The sequence below is a fragment of the Neodiprion pinetum genome, chromosome 2, assembly GCF_021155775.2.
Source record: "Neodiprion pinetum isolate iyNeoPine1 chromosome 2, iyNeoPine1.2, whole genome shotgun sequence".
NCBI lineage: Eukaryota > Metazoa > Arthropoda > Insecta > Hymenoptera > Diprionidae > Neodiprion > Neodiprion pinetum.
In genome coordinates, this window is record NC_060233.1 from 26730144 (window position 1) to 26743961 (window position 13818).

Consider the following 13818-nt stretch of genomic DNA (forward strand, 5'->3'; position numbering starts at 1 on the left):
TCTGTAATACTTTTGCTTTCTTACTGAAAATTAGAAAATATGAAAAACGTGTCGATTCATCAAAAAAGCCAACTGCGTTGGGTCCCAAGTTGTTTTATTAATAGTAAACGGTAGGTAATAGTAAAATAAAATTTTACCCTACGTCAATTTTGGGGTAAACAGTTTTTGGACTCAAGAATCGCAAAAATTAGGTATTTGCAGTTTCCAATTGCCAGATAAAAAAAAAAAATGTCACGATGTCGACTCTAAAATCAAAAGCTTTTGGTCCTATAAATTTCGAAATTAGTGAGGCGGATTAAGGCTTCTAGCAACACAAAGCTCTAAGCAATATAAAGGACCTTTGATATTTGTTTGTACGGTAGTTTTGAATTTTTGGGATCTCAATTGGTGGCAGAAGGTCTCTGTAAATAGGTTCGGTGGCTAAAGGTTTGTCAGCCTGAAAAACTTTGACAATTAATTGTAAATACTGAGATTGAAGGATTGTGAATATGCCTAAATGAACTATTTAAGACTCTATCTTTGATGGAAAAATTTTATAGTAACGGTAACTAAAATTATAGTTACGGTTACCAGAGAAACATGGTAAATAAGTAACAGGTTTGCCATTTTGGTGCTCCGAAGTATGCAAGCATAGTAACTGTTACCGCGTGATACGCGTACTATCTGTTACTATAGTCACATAGTAGCTAATCCGCGTCACATTGTGGCGGTTACAATATCGACATAATTCCCGCAACTTCGCACATAGTCTTGGCAACTACATGTTGCGAATGTATAAAATCTGCCGAGATTCCGTATGACGGTAACGACCAATAAATTAGGAAAGAACGTAACTAGTCCATGATATAAAACTTGGCTGACTCACGAAGTCCCACAAGCGTAACCGCCTTTATAAATTCTTAGTTAACGATTCAGAGATTACGTACTATAATATTGATGATACACGAATTTTAGTTTATTTTCATTATTCCGGTTAGCCATAAATTTTCATCATCCATGTGTCATTCACATAAAATAAAACAAAATTATGTTCAGTTACTCGATTCGTTTAAAGAGAGGCCGTTGCCCGCGAGAGTAGGCCGAACGAATGGTATATAGTAGAAAAAGGGTTCAGAACCGAGTAGCTAATCGTAAACACGACCTGACCTATGTAATCAGCGCCACGTTCGGCTAACCGGATGAGCCGACAATATCTGCTCAGTATTGCTCCAAACGGCGCGCCAGCAAGTAGTAAGTGCTGAAGGAAAATTTGTCTAGGCATAAATACGCGGTCAGTGTGGCATTGCGGGAGTGAACGGCTGTCGGCGTGTCGATCGGGACGACTTGCATGATGAAATTAATTTGCTGCTAACCATGAGACGAGGGCGAGTCTGTGCGGAGTACGGGATTCGCGGGCTGGCCTCCTGGGGGCCCGATACGAGGGGTTACGCCAGGGTGGTTGACACACGGGTGGAAATTGTAGTCCGCGAATCGGTAGTGGAAGCGAAAATTATTGGCGCGGGTTGCCCTTCACGAATGGGTCTCGCAACCGCGAGGAGATTCTCGTAATGGTTGACATGCTGGGAAACCAGCATGGGTATGTAAACCGAGACCTTCCCGGAGCTTGGCTCTGGGGTGGTTACGTAGCCCGCGGGATAAGTAACGGTAGCGACCGATTATGTTCGGGATAAACTTGTGCCAATATCATTTACCGACACGCCGCATAGACTTCGCCAGTTAGATTTCACAATCGGCAAAGTTAACAAAGGGAGAACGTGTGAGATTGGTAGGTGATGTCGTTTTCATTAGAATGTTACTACTACTTGGAGTATTTTAATGTGCAATAAACACAGATAAATTCACTTCACCCTTAATTGAATGCTTGAAGTTATTAAATTATTAGCGAGATCTGTTCTCCACATTGTTGTCCTGAGTCTATTAGTATATCGACGGTTGAATCCAGGCCCGTCGTTAAGACGTACCTAAAACAAAAAAATAACATTTATTCCAAGTTTTACATTACGGAGCTTTCATAAATTACGCAACGCGCTCGCGGGCGGGAGGGGGTCAAGAAATTCGTTACGCTTTAATTGTTACACGAGGGAAGGGGGCGGCTTGATATCGTTGTTGCGTAACGATATTTTCTCGTTGAACAATTCATTTATCTATTATCAATAATTAGCTTCAAACTCTTCCGATAAAAGGGGCTCATTGACGAAATGTGTTATGTCACATTGGGAGGGGGTGGGGTTCAAAAACTCAAATTTTCGCGTTACGTAATTTATGGAAGTCCCCTTAAACAAAGTTGATAAAATTTCAAAGTAACATTGCGTAACTTGGCATAGTATCTGTTACTACGTGCCGATAGTAATGATTACTGTATTGGACAGTGAAGGTAATTATGTGGTTGCATAGTATCCGTTACTATACAAATGGTACTGTTACTACATTTTCATGAATTGAACACTATAATCCATAATTACACCTTCTTCACTTGCACGTAGTATCGATTACTATGTCAAAATAGTAAGCGTTTCTACGAAATTTTATCAGTGTTGATGCGACGATCAGATAGAAAGCGATGGCTATTTGTGGTTGTTTAAAGAATGTCGAAGTCTCAGTCAAAACATAGAGAAACCTTTAATTTCTATCCCATTGGACGGACCTCCGTTGTTTCAGTTACTAGTACAGAATTTCCTGGGTTCTTATGAGCTTAAAGAGGGTTTTCAAACTATTTATATTATACAGATTGTAATGTGGATTGCGCTAGCATAGATGACAATGATGAAAAAGTTGAGACGCAAATTTGACTATTTCTCTGAATTCTTCCGTTTATTATTGTTCCTTTTTTTTATTGATTTATTATATTGATCAGGCAATTATACAAAGTGAATTCTATAAACTCCAGACGGAATTCTTGTTCTGATGACATGATTTTCATAAACATTGGAAAATTGACGATTTTCACGCAAAATGAGAATATTCGCTTTTGTCTTGGTATGCGAATGTTTTATGACATGGTTCCCAATCAGGTTAAAATTGAAGAAGAATAATACCTACTTCGTCGATTTAGATGTAAGACATTGAATTCCATCATCGACAGGGTTAAGGACTTCACGAAATACGAAAGTATAACGCAGCTACATTGATTCAAATAAAAAATCAACAGGCCTCCTCTAATACTATTTGTGATTGTGATGAATCAATATATTTTGATTGAATGCATAATTGATGAAAATACTGGATAAACATATATGTGTTTTTTTTTTCGAATTTATAGTTGCGTATCAATAATCAGTTTGGCAACTGTTTCGAACATTTCCTAATACGCTTACTAAATATTCGTCTCGTGGAGTAAATTCTTACACCTTTCAAGCATTCGGAAATTTTACTGAAATTCAAAAATCTTTCAGAAAAGATACTCCAGAGAAGTTCAGATTATTGCAAGAACCTTGTGAAGAAACTTTCGCGGATTTGTATTCATAATCATTATTCTACCACCAGAATTTGGCACATTCCTGTTAATCCACTTCTATTTCACTCAAATTTTCACTGACATGTCCCATGGAATTTCTGCGAATAACCGAAAGTGTACCAACCAAAAAAACAAAAAATAAAGCACATTATAGAAGGCTATTATACCGGGCGTATTTTTCACGTAATTTTTTTCATCTAATCGCATTATGACAAACCTTATTCCAAGAAACTCTTTTGAAATATTACCAGGAAACTATCTGACAAACATCAGAAGCCGTTTAGGATTTGACAATATTACAGAACTGGTTTAAAATCTGCGAACTGACTCTAGCTTCCCATCATCGATTCAGAAGTGATGTAATTATCTAGTTCATACTGATTGTAGAATAATTAAAAGCAATATTTGAATCAGCGGCGGCTGATATCCGGTTGAATAAAATAGAACATGTCGGATGAAACAGCATAGAGGATGCAGCGGGAAGTAAAATAAAAACGGTAAATCCTAGAATGACAAACTTATGCGCGTGGGTGTAAAGGAGGGTGACTTCATCCGGGTGAATGTATCTTGGTTTGCCTATAGATCACCCAGGAGAGACGCATGGTATATTGGAAAGTCGGCGAATTCTGAATCCTCTTATACGACCTATTCCCTCCTTCGGTTGTCCACTGCTCAACCAGTGATTCTTCTCTAGTCCACTGTCGAGGGTTGTTAGGAAGCGGTGCGGCTAGAGATAACGAGCGGCAAGGTTTCTTCGTTGGTATCCAGCGCCGTGATATGCCAGATTTTATGCCTGTGGTGTGATTAAGGTTTAATATACGATTAGTTTGGCTCTGTACGTAATCGTCTCTTTCAATTAGTTAATTAATTTGGTTGTTCGTCTCAACGATTATTGAGTTAAGCAGGATTTTCAGGGGCTAGGCTGGAATTCCTCCTTTGAAAATTTCCGAAAGCGACTAATTCCGAATTATTTGGTAGCGAAGCTTGACGTGAAGAAATCAAAGTTTTACGAAATATCAAAAGACTTCTTTCCAAAACTTACTCAAATTTGTAGTTCAGTAATGAATTCAGCATAACTAAAGAAATCCCAATTCTCGTCAATTAACACAGAATTTCATAAAAGCTCCCATAAATCCAAAAGAAACCACAAATTGTGCGTCTAATTTAGTTAACATGCTTGTTTGTTGTTAAAATTTTTTTGCATCCAGGAACATTTCACGCTCTCGGTAAATTGGGCCCGGCAATTCTATCGCTGTAGTTACGCTGCTGCCCGTAATACTAACAATAAGTTATCAGCGATAATTATGCCCGTGGGCATCACGCAGGTCGAATGAGACATCGGTGAAGAAGTTATAGGACGGTTTGTCACCTTGGTTCGCGGCGTCCTTGAGTTGGTAGCAAAAGTGCAATATCAAGCCGCCGCCTGGCGTTATACGACTTGTTAGAAGGCAATCCAGCCCGGTTTGCCGGACAGAGACATTGCAATCTCACGGGTTCTTGCGCGTAAACGGATTTCCGAGGCTCGACTGAGTACTCGGGCATTCCGCGCATCGTATCTCATGCAGCATTCTACGATTAGCTATGCTGCGTCAAGTGTACAGGATGGATATTCTCTGATCGTTAACGTGCCGCAAGGCATCGAGGCGATGGGATAGTTGTGGCAGCTACGTGCGAGAGGAGTTAGAACAGAGGTGGGAAAAATGAAAACTTCAGCAAAATTTAATTCATACTTTATCGGTCCATTTGTTTCTTGTTTCCACTGGTCGTTTGATAACGGCATCTATTTCATAGTGTGTTTTCAGAGTCTTGAATGGTTGAAAAGAAAAAATGAGAAAGTTTCTCATCGTCTTTCGAGTTGATAAAAAAAAAAAAGAAATTTGGATCCCAAATCATTTGTAAGAAATAAGTAGAAATAAACTCATACTATTTTCGGTCTACGGATAATTTGAGTAAGGAGTATTTGAATTCGATTTTAAATGTAGCGATAAGTCAACGTGTAATTAATTCAAAATATATAAGAGTCCAAAGAATACTACACACATCATCAATATTGTTGAAGGTTTTGACGAAAAAGAAAAGTGTAGCACTCAACAACAGTTTAGTAACATATTGCGAGGATTAATTCCACAACATAATCTCGTGCTTCGGTAAAGGTATTTAATTAAAGTCAACGTCTGCTATTGGGTCGTTCTCCGAATTCTTCAAATACTATTTTCCCTCACCCCGACAAACTTGATTCTAATTTTTGTGTAAATAGTATACATCACAAAGTATAGTTCGTATTTTTTCAAAATTTGATGGTTCTTCATTTCGTCAAAACAGTGACACTAATTTTTCGGATAATCGAAATCCTGCGAGTCTTCCAATTTTCAGTAAATTGGATTTGAAAAGTACATTTCGATTATTCAAAACATCGGTAGTATGATTCTGTTGAATGGAAGCGTTCGGGTGAACAGAAAGTGGTGAGGGTTTGGACCAAGGGGACCGGATCGGAGCCACGAGAACCTAGCTATCGACTTGTGTTTACCTGAAAAGTCTAACTACGAAGTCCAGTTCCGGATCGCTGCCTTGCTATATTATATAAAAGCCAGTTGTCTTCGCTAGAGTTCAGTTCAAGATCGTCTCTAGACGAGATCACATCTGACGAGCGATCAAGTACGATTATTAGTAGTGTTGTGTCGAATTATCATTAATAATCAAATTGGTGGGGGTGAGGTACAAAAGGGTTCTGATAATTCGAAAAATGACCCCATTACAGAAAACATCAATATTGTACAGACTGACATGATATTCTTGATGGTGTCTGTATAATGTGCACCAGATACGTTCGTAAATATTCGACACCCTAAATATATTATTAATCTACTGACCATAAATGTAAAATATTGTGTAAGAAGGGCGGAAAGTAAGCGATTTCCGACAAGTGTGAAGTTTGCAGCATAAGCCAAGCTATAAACAGCACAACACACTCTTTTCTTCCTACACCCGTAAAGGAAAGTTCGATTAAAAAAACAAACGAATTTAATACAATTATTTGTAATAAGTAAATTAAGGGCGATCATGAGGTCCAGAAGCATAGACAGTTTCATGAAACCTAATCTAAACATGCAAACTTCGGAATAAACTCAGCCGAATGATGTCACTGGTGGTGCGTAAAATTAAATTATCGGAAAGCACGCATGTGCCAAGAAAGCCCTAGTGTGGAAAATGAAAATTTCCAGTAAACGCATGCGCAAGCGTCGTTTTACCGAACTGTTCAGAAATAGGGCATTTACTACTTAGAAAATTTCAACTTTCCGAACATGTGCTACAAAAATGTTTTTTCATAGTTTTTCACACAAATAACTGATTTGGTCAAACACAAACGAACAAAAGTCCGTCACAACTAGTCAAAGTTTTGATTCCTGTTTTCCGTCTGAAGCTGATGTATTTTTTAAACAGGCATCTCGCAGTTTGCAGCTATATTAATGTAAGTAATGTACCGAACTAAATCTGTCTGAAAATTAAGTGTAATCATGATCGTCTAAACTTTGAGCGAATTTTACTTTCCATCGGCAGTCGCCTCGCAATACAGAAATTAGCCGAAGGTTGTGGGCGTGCCTATGTTCGGTTTTCGCAAAAAGATGTAGCGGTTAGCAGTTGAACAGTTATAGTGATGGCGCAGCTTGGAGCGATTAATGGTAATGAGGAGGAAAACGGGGCAACGCCATTTGAATATATGCATATTCCGATCGCGAGCGAAGCAAACCATTCGAAAAGTACAGTGTGGGAAATGTACCAATTTATACCCACCATTCGCATGGGTATCTCTGCTAGATATTGATAGTTCCCTGCGGTCTTGATTTCCCTCCAGTTTGTTTTCCCGTTTCAATCTTTACCTCGCGTGAAAAAAGTTCTATTTAATACGTACGCTTGCATGGTTCGCTCCAGAGACTCGATGCTTGTTTTATTTCGAAAATGTGTGTAACCCAACTTATGAAAGAAGCAGCGAAAGAACGCCTCGATGAACAAGGATTTACTCCAGGTTCCGCTAGCACTCGGGAATGGAGATTTTGAATCGTACCGGCGCAGAAGTGACTGTCTGATTTCCCAGAGCAACTTTGCCAAAAACTTGTGCAGTTAACCTCTGGAATGTTTTGGATACGTGCTTCGAGTGCGCAAATTCTGCGCCATGCTTGTTTGACGATTCACAGCATTTCCTACGCTCGTCAATGCCGGTGCGTCATTCCAATGTACGAATTTTAATGTACTTGGTTATTTTGCGAGAGATAAACGAGTGCGGAAAGAGGTGAGGTAAAGTATCGCGAAGAAAAACGGCGATTGCGAAAAGAAAGGTGGAATTTGAGTTCGAGCGAAACGTCACGTAGCGTGTTGTAAAATTGGAACAACTTAACCCTCGATAAAATAATGATCGAATGATTAAATACGGAGATTTAACGAGACACTCGCTAAACGCGTTTATTTATTTGATGAATATTCGCACGAATTACCCTCGGGCTGGCTCGAATTTGCGAGATCGATCGAACAAATTAACGGAGGATGGATATACTACCTCGGTACATACGCTGAATTTAATCTGTCTCACACATACTGCAGGGACTCACGCTGTTGGACACAATTAGTACGAATTAATTTATCATTTGCTACTCGGTTTTATTTAGGATACGTAGCTGTTCGATATCCACACAATATTCTTCGGCTGATTGCCAACGGTTTATACGTTCATCACAATGATAGGAAAGTTTTCAAACCACGAATACAAAACAAAGGTCCGCATATGCCATCACTAGGAAACGTAGAGAGCATAAACTGAAAAACTTGATACTGATTGGTGGAAGGAAATGCGAGAAAAATATGTATGAGGAAGATTATACTGTGAAGTGTGAGGGATGGAAAAGTCCAGTCTTGGAGTTGGTTGATTTCTAGGTAGACTTTGGATACGTCGTGTTACGGATTTCGAGGTTGGTTTTTGCGTCTGATCCCGCATCTCAAAAAGAATCTAAGTACGCATGCCATAAATGAAGTTACTCTCAAATTTCTATATTCGAATCTTGACAGGACGTCAATAGCACACCGTCGAGTAACCGGTGCCTGGACTGAGTCGGGGATGCAGGTCTTATCTCGAACCAAACGTCATTTGCCAACGGATCCGATAATATCTGGAGCTGCATCGCTGGTACACAGCATTGAGTTGCGATCGAATAAAGAAATCCGTAGACCGCGGAGGGTTGAAATTGGTTCTCGGTTCGAGAGGATGGTGGTAGGAACTCTTAATGTGATTGCGATTGTGCAGGTCCGTATGCAGAAATCGACTGCAGTAAAATTCGAATATTCATATTGAATCCGAGCCTCGAGCATTAATCTCGTGATATAGAAATTTTTACTTTTGCAATAAAAGTTGCGAGTTCAGAGAAAGCGGCAAACAAGAAATCATACATTTTTTAGTAAAGGAAACTCGTGAAACTGGTATGGCTGCTGCGTGTAGATCCTGCACGTGTTATATACAGTGTATTCAAAGAAAAGAAACTTCTCGAAGTTACGGTACACACTGAAAAGAATAATGTACATTACTGTATACTTTTAATTCGGAAGGAATTATTATACTTCTTTCCAAGAGTTGCTACGAACTTTCCAAGAGTTACTCAAGTTGGGGGGAAGGGTGGGTCGTCACCCACTTTGAAATAAGACCAGCTCGTCTCAAGGTACGCGTATGCGTACGTGTATTATTCATAGCACACGTCGTACCGTATTCCTTCAAAGTTGGATGGTCTTCTCGAAGGTTTAACACTCAGTCGTCCTCTTGAATATACAGGCACGTGATATTAGAGCTTTACTCTTCACTTGACGCGATATCAATATTCAGTTAAATGTCACAAATAGAAAGAGGCTACGTATATGATCTCTAGAATATTGAAACATGAATCGATTGGAAACCTGGATATATAGCAACAGTGACAAATTCAATCCGTCTCTGATATCGAGTAAAAAACCATTGTCAGCAACCATGACTCGAAATTTGAAAAATTCCTTGAGTGGTGGTCAAACTTTGAAGCATCGGTGTATTTTGTAAAGTAATATTTCTGACAACTAGGGAATCTTCTCGAAAGCTGGGAAGGCTGATGTATGTATTTCTTTGACAATGAAAGTTATCAGGATTCTGATTTCAAATTATTTATAATTATCATGCAATAAGCCTCGATAGCTAAACAATCTTTAGAATAGCTTTGAAAACGTTTCAAAACAGCGCATAAGCATCTTCAAAACGCATAGTTTTTGAGAATTCATGCATGGAAAGTAAGGAAAAAAAGTTTGAATATCCGATTATGAGATGTTTTAATTTAACCTTACAAACGAGGTGAGAGCAGGATACGCATCACGTGCATAGACGTTTGAAGCGTAAAGGTCATACGGAGGGTTAACGTTCTCAGAAGCCTTCTAAAGTTCACCATGCCAAAGCTAAGCTGCGTTTACTTATACTTCATGGACATGTCTTCATGTTTCATTCCCTCTTTGACAACCATCGTCTCTCTTAACTATACCTTAAAGATGGTTCGGATCGTCTAATGATTAGAGAATAGTGCGGCGTTTACCGAGTTCTGCATCTTCATGATTTCGGAAGTTTTGTAATAATAGAAATTAATAAAATTACATTCATGGAATAAATTGGGGATAACTGTAACTGCCTATAAACCTGTTCGTGACAATTCAAGTTCGCATTTGAGCACATAAATCAAGATATTTGCTTGCTTGAGGAAGATCAAATTACGGGTGGAAATAGATAAAAATCATACTTTAGCACAGGCCAGTTTTGTATAGGCATGCACGTTAGCTAAGCTGGGGCGGGATTGAATTCCGAATTTGGAAAGTTCCGAAAATGATAAATTACAATTTTTTTGGCGGGGAAACTTAAAGTAAAGAAACTAAAATTTGTCGAATCATCAAAGTTTCGAATGAACCAAAACCCGACAAATCAAAGTTCCTAAAGTGCGGAAATAAGAAATGTGAAAAATTTGAAACATAAAAATTCCGAATGATCGAAGATTTTCAGTTCAGATCTATATTTTAATTTTCGATATTTTACTCTATCGGAACTTTACTTTTCGAAACGTTGCTAGATTGTAACTTGAATTTTCGAAATCTTGGTAAGCTTTAAGTCGTCGAGTTTCCCACCATTTGAAACTTTGTTGTTTCGTGAAAGTCTTATTTCTTTACTTCAAGTTTCACCACCAAATAATTCGGAATAAGGTGGTTTCGGAACTTTTCAAAATCGGAACTTCAACCCTGCCCCACTAAGTTAATTCTACTATTATGCAACTTTGTCGTGTTGTATTACAGAAGAATTCTCAGATGAAAAAAAAATTTCAGTTTCACGACACCGTAGAAACGCTGAATAATGATAATCTTGATCAATTAAGGGGTTACATGTACCTGGTACGGCTAAAACTAAGGTTATATTTCAGACTTTTTTTCGTCTATAAAACTCTATTTTATTGAATAACCATTACATATTTTTTAAAGTATAACATTTTATCTATATTGTTTGAAAATTTCAGTCATTCTTCTGGGACGGTTTTGTTGATAGCGTTTGCGATGCCAGACATGTCTCCGCCACTTTTTATGTGAAAACAAAATTTCATATAGGTAGATAAAAGTAATACTTATTCAGCCGGATTGTAAAAATTTAATTTTTTCGAATAAGACACACGATTTTTCGCCTCAAAATTGTTCAGTACTAACGATGAAAAAAAAAAAAAAAAAATAAAAACTAAGCCGGGGATAGAAAAAACGGTTCGATAAATACTGGATTATAGTGTGAAACCTAACTGTGCAAAATTAGATCCCGATAGATCCAGTAGTCGCGGACATATTTGTGGAACCGATTTTGAAAACACTGTTTCGAAAAAAACGCGTTTACAGTTTTGAGTACAGTTTACACTGATAGTGAAATAACTGGTTCATTCTAATCTTGTATAAAACCGTCGATTCCTAGGACACATGATGAATCTTCCTGAGATGTCGATGATTCCATTAGACCTTTTTTCTATTGCTGTGTCAACCTCATTCTTCCGTTTTGATGCCTTTGTGGCTGCTCAACGAATCGGTTACAAAACGCTATAACTTCGTCATTACTGCGAGTTTTCCTGGCGAAATTTCTAGGTTAGACACTCAAAGGATGGTACTTTCGATCGAACACTTAAAAAAAAAAATCAATTTGTTTTTTCTACCTACCCAGGTATATCTAACCCATTAACAGAGATGCAGTCGGAAACCGACGACGCGAGAATGCATGCAAAATTCATAGACTTGAATATAGGGTAAGTGAACTCAGGAAGAGTAGTTGGAATAGGGAGAATGAGGCAGAAAATAGTTAGAAAGCCGCCAACATAAAATAATTCCAGTGATTAGGTATAGCAAGTACATATATCACAAAGAAACCGTTGAAATCGATCAGAGTTAGAATAGAATCGTCTTCGTTTTGTTATTATTTAGCTCTTTAACTCATTATTTTTGTCTAGTCCTTCGTATAGGTAAAACAAAGCTATTTCTTATTTTTGTTTATGCCATGATAATTCGGAAATTATTTGATCTTTTACACCTGGAATCGAACACGTTCTGGGCTGAAGAACATATTCAAGTATGGATAGTTTAACATTACTACCAAATCGAAAATACTAACGATTCAAATTGAACTTAGACGCCCAACATCGCTAACACATCCTACCCAGCAGCCCCAAATGATTTGAATATACCAGCGCAAGCAAATATAATACATGCAAATGATTATTGGCTATAATATTCTTGCAAGTGCGTGGCAATTGGTATTAGTCAATCGGGTTTCATGATTTGCGTATAGTCATTGCGACCTTGACAGTGCATCACGGAGGTACACATACACGAAACACTCGACACATCTCGTTTATGTGCAAGGTGTTTCCAAGTGAACAACGTCGTATGTTGGGGTGCCTACTACTAAGGGGAACAAATATCGGTAAAACAGACTTACCGAGTCATTACCATTTCAGTCAAGTCATGTCGAATAAGTGATTTAACGTTTCGCCAGAACGCAGTCACTGAACGGTTCAACATAAGTTATAAACAACGAAACGACTGCTTGGCCAAATCCGCACAAGTTGTAGTGTATTGGTATGAATGCGATGAGATTTTTTAGTATTCGAAGTGGAAGTACTCTTTTTCAGCCTCGCTTCGTTTCACGAGCTTTTTGTTCGATCACTTTCAGCTGTACAATGTTTCGCTGACAAACTCATGGAACCCTGAAAATACCCGAATTGTGTAAGTCTTGCGAATGAAAAAATTGACTGACTTCGAGTAGCGTTTAAATCGACACCGATTAACGTGTTACAATTCACAACGTTGTTAATTATGGCCTAAATCCGCTACTGCAATTATTATAATCTTTAAATTCCAATCCACATCACTTTTAGTCAATTATGGTTCGGGTCAATTTCGGATAAGACTTACACTTTACACTCTGAAAAAAAAACCAAAAACAAAAAAGAACCAGACACAGCATAGAAATGACTTCGTTCAACTTTGCCAAATATTGATCGATGCAATAACGGCACAGATGGTCACATGTATCGATACACGGATTGACGCTAATATCCTCGCATGATGTCGGAGTAACAATTCTGTTTTACAATTGACGCCTGTTGCAATTTACACTGGTATTGAATATGCAGCAATTCCGTGAAAGAATACTTTGGTATATGACATTGACTCCTGATTACAATTGTTATTCAGAGATAACATTCTGTATCAACCAACCGTGATTTGCTGTAATAATTGTGTAAGCCTATTGACGGAACTTTTCATAACTAGGGGTTTTTTTTTTTATCGGTATTACAATATCAAAATATGGAAACAATAAGAGAAACGACAAACTCGTGTGAATTTCGAATCAACCCAATGTTTTTAGGATAATTTTTTGGCGAGGCCCAAGGAGAATACGTACATTTACTTTCCCTTGCAACGCCATGGGCATACTACAGACAGTAATGGAGGAGTTTTCTTGAAGTAATTCAGATACTCTGAGCTATCACAGAAGGGCAGAGTATGATGCAGAGGCTGTTGATCGGACTGCCGGGAAGTTTGAAGTGGGTATACAATATACATACATAGGCAAAGGCGGGCAGTATTGGTGAGTATATGAGCTTGTTATAAACTACCCATATTGGTTCGCGCATGTGATGTGGAACATGGCCTCGCCTTTCAGGAGAGCTCGCAGTTTGCTTTCAATAAATTTCTGAGGTCAGGGGGGTCTCCACGGTTGGGGGAGGGGGGGCGAGACAGACTTATAGCCTTCCTCAATCGATATCATTCTCTACTTCAAGTTTCAATTTGCT